Source organism: Teleopsis dalmanni, chromosome 2 (genome assembly GCF_002237135.1).
Source record: "Teleopsis dalmanni isolate 2A chromosome 2, ASM223713v2, whole genome shotgun sequence".
Taxonomy (NCBI): domain Eukaryota; kingdom Metazoa; phylum Arthropoda; class Insecta; order Diptera; family Diopsidae; genus Teleopsis; species Teleopsis dalmanni.
In genome coordinates this window covers 237895107-237904262 of record NC_051847.1, presented here as the reverse complement: position 1 = coordinate 237904262, position 9156 = coordinate 237895107, and positions in this window count along the sequence as shown.

The following is a 9156-nucleotide window of genomic DNA, read 5'->3' as shown; positions in this document are numbered from 1 at the left end:
AACGCCCCATGGTATGTAAGAGGAGCTGATATCCACAGAGATCTGAGAGTGGATTCATTTGAAAAATACATTAAAGATCGTGCTCTGAAACTGTTCAATACACTTGACAGTCACAATAATCCAACACTCAGTATCCTAAAAATACAGCGAAATTTGATAAACACAGGCAGATATAAAGACATCATATCCATCATATTATAAAGCCCCGTTTTTTTAGTGTGACTTAAAACTGTCCACAGATAAAATAGACTAAAGGTGCTGATTCACCAACTCAGACATCTGAATATCAAGATCTGAATATCAAGATTTACTTTATTGAAGTAAAATTATAAACTTTAAGTTTTTTTATCTGTGGTTATTTGAAGACGTGAATACATTCTTTTTGTTTATACTATGTTTCGTTGAGATTGTGAGATTAAGAGAACGAAATTAAGTTAATCTGTATTTTTAATCTCCACCGTTTGCATTATACATTGGAGATTAATTTTGTCTTTTCTCTTGTTGTGTTTTGTTTCGTGTGTTTGATAAATTTTTAATAGATAGAAATTAATAATAGATAGTTCAACACAAAACTACTATAGTCGCAAAGTTCTGTTCTACTGGAAGTCAAGAACTCACTCATTCTCTAATGTATTCTAATTTCTAGTTAAAATTGTGTTAGGTACATTATGTATCATTAACATTATGTATATTTCTTATATATCAATTCGATACACAAAAACATTGAAACAATGATTTTTTAATAAAGATATAAATCATATCCTGAATTTGTTATGAAGCTTGAAATTAAAATCATCCTTGTCCTTTTAATTTATTTTTAAACAATTTTTTTAATTATTTACATATTTTAATAATACACTAGTGAGAATTTCCGGGGGCTCAACGTCACTTATAAGCAGTTTATTATTATTGCAATTATTTAGTAGCTTTAAAATAAACTTTTGTAAAATACATTTCAGTCTGAAACCTAAACTGGTTGAAAATTTTTTTACGTCTAAAACAAGTTATGGGCAAACATTAAATGATAAACAAAATTGGTTCCGTAAATTTAATTAAATTTTAGAAAGGATAAGACCAATTTCAAGTTCAAAGTTGCATTGACGTCAAACCGTTGCCAGGAGCTGAGACTTGAAGTATTAAGATGCACTTCGCACAGTTATTATTAATTATATGATAATAAAGAAGCAAGGGAACCAAAATAAACAATTACTAGTTTGTTCGCTTTAGAAAAAATTATTTATACACCATGAAAAAAATTAGTAAAAATTTAATCTTCTTGAGAAAAACAGCAATTGAATAATAAGCGCAGAAATTGAATAATAAGGGCGGTGAACAAAGTAATTATTCTCTATCTCTCTCTCACTCTCTTTTATATTATATTAAAACATATAGGTCAATTAATGTGGACGTCTACATTATATCCATAGAGTTTTCGAGACTTTATGTTGCACTTGGATTGATAGAGGAAAGCATAAGATTACTATACTATGCATATCATAATAATGTTATGCATGTTATACTATATATTTAATACTATACTTAATAATAATAATAAAATAATAAATATTATATCTTAATCGAGAAACAATCTTGTGGAACCATTACCTTTTCTTTCTAACCATATTGTATTGCTAGTCATTTTATTAAATCACTCATTTGTCATTTGTCAGTCTGGACAGCCCTGATTTAATCGAACTATTGTGATTGACTGAACGATTTGCAGCTGTAGCTGCTTTCTACTAAGAGTAATCTAAGAGCTTTTTGGTATTGGTTAAATCAATTAGAAAGCTGTTAAATACATCATTTTTTAATATATTAGTTTTTATTTGCAGTTTACTAGTATCTAGTATCCTTATCTACAGCCATTGACGTTAAAGTTTACGCTTTTTTTCAAGTTTTTTATATTAATGGTATATTTTATATTCTCTCATATATTCTAAGTAAGTGTTTGAATGAGTTTACTTTTCCAAGTAATAGTTTTGATATTCTTTGAGAGTCATAATACTACGTTATCAAGTTGATCAATAATTAATGTGTTATATTTCTTTATAACTACTTCATCCAGTTCAAAACTAATAGTTCGAACAGTATTAGTGTTCCAACTTAAATAAATCCAGTTCAAAACTAATAGTTCGAACAGTATTAGTGTTCCAACTTAAATAAAACACTAATGTTTTCTATTCGGTCTATTCTATTCCAGTTCAAAACTAATAGTTCGAACAGTATTAGTGTTCCAACTTAAATAAAACACTAATGTTTTCTATTCGATCTTAATTATCTCATTCAGCTCATCTATACCTAAATACCTTTAGAATAAAAGTAAATGGTAATTTCAATAAATATTGTAGTTTGTAATTGCCTAGCTCCTACAAGAAAATGCCCATATGCTGCACTATAGGATGCACTATCTCCTAAAATTATACTCAATATAATATTTTATCATATAGTCCATATAAATGACATTGGATCGATGGCTGAAGTGCGGGAATGTATATGTTTAAAGAGTTTTATGTAACAATGTAACACCGATTCCTATTCCTAATAATAATCTTAGATATTTGAACACTATTTCAATGGAATTTTTATTTTTTTTTGTTTTCATGTTGACAGTCCTTGTTTTCGCATGCTACCTATATGTATAGGTTTCCTTTGCTTTTAATATATTTTACCTATTCGTTTTACACAGTAATTTCTGATACTAAGAAAGATGTATTTATAGTCGTAATCCATTTATTAAGCTAAAGTACCCTAAACGTTCATAACGAGCCCAATTCTTAGGGTCTCTTGAATTTCATTTTCAGACGGATTACCATTGACATCCATTTATATATTTTAAGGATAAAATTAAAATCAATTTGTGAGTAGTATAAAAAAATGAACTTATCGGATGTCTTGATACAAATTTTTAAGAGTATAGATACACATATATAACACGAATCTTTCCTAATAATTTATAACAAGTGTTTAAGTGTATAAGATTACGTGTCGTAAATATTGTAAATCACAAAATATAAATCATAGCTTCTTTAGAACTCAATGCACTTGTATGAAGTGCAATGTGTCAAGCTGGTTGTAATTTACATTGAATCTGAATCTGAATCTGAATTTGTGAATTTGTAACTGATTAATATGAGATAAAATTTAATGCCGCCTTGAGGTTAACGTAATGCAAGGTGCTCATATGAAGACAACAGCAATTAAAAATTGACTAAGCCAAACCATAAAATTGAGTTTCATTGATTTTATATTGTTTTCGTTGTTCAAACAGCTTCCACTTAAAATTGCTGGTGCAGGCAGGCATTGTGCTGTTGTGCTGTTGTGCTGTCGTGTTGTTGTACTGTTTACGATCCCACAAAGATACAAAGATAGATTTGTCTAAATAGTTACTTGGGATTTTGTATCTGTAGCTAGTGTTTATTTATAAACAAACATTTGCATATGTGTTTAGCTTAAGAGTTACTTTTTTCATTTTTTTTTTTAAATATAAAATCTGAATTTTTCCACTTTGCACGTAGAGAATCAGTTTTGTTAAAGAATTCAACGGATTCATTGTTTACGTCGCGACGTCGTCATTATTGCTGTTTTCGCTGTTAGTGCGGCTGCTGTGGCTACAGTGGCTACTGTGACTACTGTGGCTACAGTTACAGCTTTTGTTGTTGGATTTTTCGTTAGTAGTTTTTGTGCTGCTTACGTTACTATTGGCTTCTCTGCTTTTTGGTAGTATAAAAAGAGCGCGTTTACGTTATTTGGAATTTTGTTGACGTTTTGTCGTGAAGAGGTTAAAACGAAATACTTAAAAGCGTTCGCTTCGAGTTTTAACGGAGTTTTGTCGCGGAAACGGAAACATTTCAAATAGTTCTTGTTCTTTAACAATTGCTGTAGTTTTTATTCTGTCTCATGAACAGATAATAAGATAATATATATACAAAGTGATTTTTAAAGTAGACAATCACAAATACCTCAAGTGCTGAGAAATGGAAACTGAAATACAAAATTTTTACAAAAACAAAAATGTTTTTTTAACTGGCGGCACAGGATTTCTAGGAAAAGGTAGTGAAAATTTTATCTAAAAAAAATAGTGAAAATAAAAAAGACTAATTTTTATTGCAATAGTGCTGTTGTAGATACACATTAACGCGTACAAAAAAAAACATAAAGTTAATACATATCTTTATATAACAAAAAATATATTGGAAAGTTATAGAAGTCTAGATTGTTAGTGAAATAGACCACTGTGACCATACTAGATCTATTGTGCTAAATATATACATATATGCATGAAACTGCTTGAAAATGCATAAAATTAATTTATTCTCAGTGTAAAAACTAAAATTTATTATTTAATTAAACTTAATTGTAAAATTAAACTTTATTTATTAAATATTTTATTGCATTCTACACGATTTTCAATAAGTCAAATGTTAATAAATCAAATTCTTTAAAATTAATACTTTCAAAAATTCATAAATAAATAAATAATTTCTATAGTGTGTACTTCATTGAATAACTAAACAACTAATTAAATTAGCATATACATATATAAAATTGTATAAATTTCAAGTCCCCTTTCCAGACCACAATTTCACCTTTAATTTATGTAAAATAATACTTTTTCTATGAAAATGTGGAAAAATGATTTTAGTGCAAATTTATCTAAATGAGTTTATTTCGTAAAAGAAGAAAACAGTGGGTCAACAAAAATAAATTGCAACGAGGTTATTTAATTTTTACGTACCTTGAATAATAAAAAAAAATTAAAAAAAAAAATAAAATTAAACTGCAAGAATTGTGATTTTGATTCGAAGGGCAAAATAATATGCAGTCCATGCGGAAAGTTTTTGTTTAAAAAATATTATTATTTACAATTACCTAAAAACATCAAACAAAAGAAAAACAATAAAATAATATTGTGATAAAAAGATATATGAAATAAATATGATTTAAGAAGTCAATATAATATTAATACAATTATAAGGCGTTAAATAAAATATTGGTATAACATATTTGAAGTTCAGTGTGCGTTTTTGTTGAAGTGAATTTCATCCTCCCACTGCACATTTTCGATCAAAGCAAACTGCTTTATAAAACTATTTTATAATTGTCTACCCAATTTAATATCATTTTAACGCTATTTATCGCAGTCATATATAACATATATGTATATATTTTCAGCTAGATAATAATACCTAATCATGTGCGCCAAATTTAATCCAATTCCGTGAACACAATAAAAAATAATATTTGAATAATTTTATAATAATTTTGAATAATTTTTATTTAGATATATGTATATGCACATATTGAATAGGGCTAAACAAAATTTATTTCATATCTTGAAATATAAATTTTCTCAAAAAGGAGTAGGTAGTTCGCGCTTTCATTTTCGATAGTAACTTATTTGGAAGTATGATAATTTATTTAAATTATTTAATCAACATAATGCGGGGTTTCTTGCATAGTTTCAACATTTCATTAATTAGGTTTTGCTATTAAATTGAACTATTTATTATTAAAATTAAATTATTTGACAGCCTTAATGATTCAACATACATATTTTCATTTCTATTTAAGTGTGTTTTAGATTCTGAGTCTTTACACTTATTCTACTTATATCCGATTATATTATATTTTATAAACTGGATGTATTCTATTCGACAAAATATATTTCATACTTAGTGTTTATATACACTTTATATTTATCAATTTTCTTGTGAAATTCCACTGAGTTTACAATGTAGTAGATATAGTAACGTAATTGTATCGATTTCTAATAAAACGCCCAATTGAGCTCAAATGATGGCCCATTGTGGTACCGCAGGAATAGCATTGGTTATTACTTATAGATGTTAATTATAAAATAGTTACCAGTATTATTTATTATTTAGTTTTTATTAAAATTTTTTTCATCTTACAAAACAATAGGCGACATTATTGATAGTTTTTGTGTAGTTGTTATTTCTTCTTAGGGATTATTCCGCTAGATATATAATCTAATAGTACAACATATTTTACAATTTTTAGTTATTCTGCTTTTAAATTATTTCTTTGAGTTTATTGTTATTAGTATTTTATTTTTTATTTATTATTTGTTATTTATTATCATTATTGTAATTCATGTTAAAAATATCATCATTATAGTATACATTTTATATTTATGTATTTTAGTACAGGTTTCTTGAATTGAAGTTACTTAATGTTTATATCTGTTCTTTTTTGTACAAAATCTGTACAAAGATTAAACAACAATATCTAGTCTTTGATTTATTATGACATGGATTTCTTATTAAATGAGTTTTAATTATATATATAATATTATGTATTTATAGTACATATGTATATAATATATAAGTAAGAACACAACTTTGTGTGAATAATCTCAACATACTTATGTGAATCATTAATTTTATAAACCAAACTGGAATTAATAATCTAAAATTTTAACTATCAATAATAATAATAAATAAATGTCAATAATATATGAAATGATTATGATTCATGAATTCTTCATTAAAAAATAATTACAAAATCTGGCTTTGTTTTTCAATTCATATTAAGTTGCAATTTCAAATTTTTAAAAGTTGTAATAAAATTAATAATTATTTTGTATTTTTTTGTACTAGTCTTTCTGGAATGTGCTAAGTGTATTAAAATCTGTTCCAATAAAAAACCGCACATAAAATAAATTAATTATAATGCAGTATATTTTTATTCTTCAACCTAAGCCTTAAATTCCGTTCTCAATTTTTTTAGTTACATTACTAACAGTTATACCCTGCAGTAAGACTTCTTATATCTCTCGATTATTATTCTATATTTATCATGATAAATGCTGATATCTATATAACAATAAATATAGTGTATCAAATAATTTAACTAAATATTATTAACATTTGAGGTATGACTATATTGAAAGCATCTCTAAATGCCACAAAAAAAAGCAGACCACATTCATCTTAATGACATTTTATACTCGTAGCTATATAGATGCTACAATTGCTCATTTAGAGCATTTTATTTATATATAAATAAGATAGTTACTATAACAACATACATAATTAAAAGTTTCAAATTTTAAAATTTAAATATTTTTAATAAATATTAATTGATTTGTTGGCTGACAATACTTCAAAGATGCGTGGGAAACGCGTTGTGCTTCTATGTAATCAAATATCCAAAAATATGTGAGACTCTTCATTCATTGTGCTAAACAACTTAGATTTACCATGAATCGCATAATGTATGCGATTATGATAAACTAGATGCATTTATTTATTTAAAATGTTAAATCTACAAAGTAAAGTTGCACTATACCTAGTATTGGCTTGTATCATAATAAATGCCATTTATTGTAATAAATTTTATTGTTGTTATAACCGAAACAAATATCGCTTCTGGTATTTTCAGAGGCGATGAAGATTTCCTTTCTATTTCTATCTCTTTATCTTTCTCTTTTATCCTCATCTCCCAGTGGAACATAGGGGCACTATGTCTATGTTCTGCTTAATCAAGGCCTTTTAATGTTTTGGATATGTGGATAAGGGACTGGATATGAGGATATTTGGTCATTTAATAAGAAAACACATCTTTTATAGAATTTAATGTTCAATTAATTCAATTTCCTGACACTTGTAATCTAAAAATTACATGGGGATAATGAAACCATCAAATTTTTTTCAACAACAGCTATTGCAATATATTTAATGATTTCCTACACCTGTATGATCCGTCTAAGAAGAATTTACTTGATTGAAAAATTTCTTTTAGATTTCCTCACTATTTTCACCCTTTAATTTTCGGTATAAATAAGTACCCAGAACGAATAACGCTTATAAAAATTGCCGTCTCTAAAATACAGTGCCTATCATCGGTTTGCATATTCAGATCTTCAGAAAGAAGTATATGATCCTTTGAAGATCTTATAAAAATTGCCGTTTCTAAAATACAGTGCCTATCATCGGTTTGCATATTCAGATCTTCAAAGGAAGTGTATGATCCTTTGAAGATCTTATAAAAATTGCCGTCTTTAAAATACAGCGCCTATCATCGGTTTGCATATTCAGATCTTCAAAGGAAGTATATGATCCTTGGAAGATCTATACTCGTTTTAAGGCTTCCGCAGTGAAATGTTTATTGTAATAGAAAGAAGCGGGAAGTTCGAATACTAATTTCGAAAAGTACACTTCACTCTGTGTATTATAAATTAATGTGAACTTGAACGTACTAGTATAAGAGTTATATTACTTTTTATTATTAAGTTATGTCATCATTTTTGTAATGAATAAAAAAAAACCAAAATAACAATTTTAAATTAATAATTATCAGCGAATTACCTCATTGAATTTTCGGAATAAAAACTAAACACCTTGCATTTACTTCTCTTTTTGACTGTGGGACTGCTTCTTTCTTCAAAGTCACAGATATATTATATAGAGAATATTCTTTGAATTTTACATCTCATTTGTAAATTTTCTATATTTATATTGTAAATGTTTACGCAAACGTTTTCTATAGAAATGTTTGATGTAATTGATATAATTTTGGGTGTTATTAACTGGCACTTATAATTTTGCTTATTCAATGTGAATAATAGAAATTGAAATTAAGTTGAACACTGACTGCGTGCGTAGAAGGAGAGTTAAAAATTCTTTGTAATTTTAATATGAATTCAATAACTAAATATATATTATATACTGATGATAGTAGTGAGATTCCAATTGCTTTTAATGTTACTCTCATGTATATGACCGTAAGCCCAACGACAGTAAAACTTATTCATTAAGAAGAATCGATGTCTTTGAAAGTTTTGAAAGAGTTGTGTATTACCGAAGGTGTAAAATATTAAAATTAATTATTTTATTGCTTATTACTAATTTTTACTTGTAGCCAACTTTTATTATCACCCATGTACGAAATTCTATTTCACGAGTGCACACAAGATTCATTTCGAATGTTACAAAACTGATTTTAAAACTGATTTTAGTGTTTCTTGAAATGAAATAAATTTCGGTTATGAGGTTTTTTATTGTTCCAGTTAATTAAATTGACTAAATTTTGATGTGAGCATATAAAACTGCAGTGCTCTTCAGTTGTGAAATTTTTATGACTGAATGAAATGAAGTTTTGTGGAGAAAAAAATTGAAAAAAATAAAACAAAGA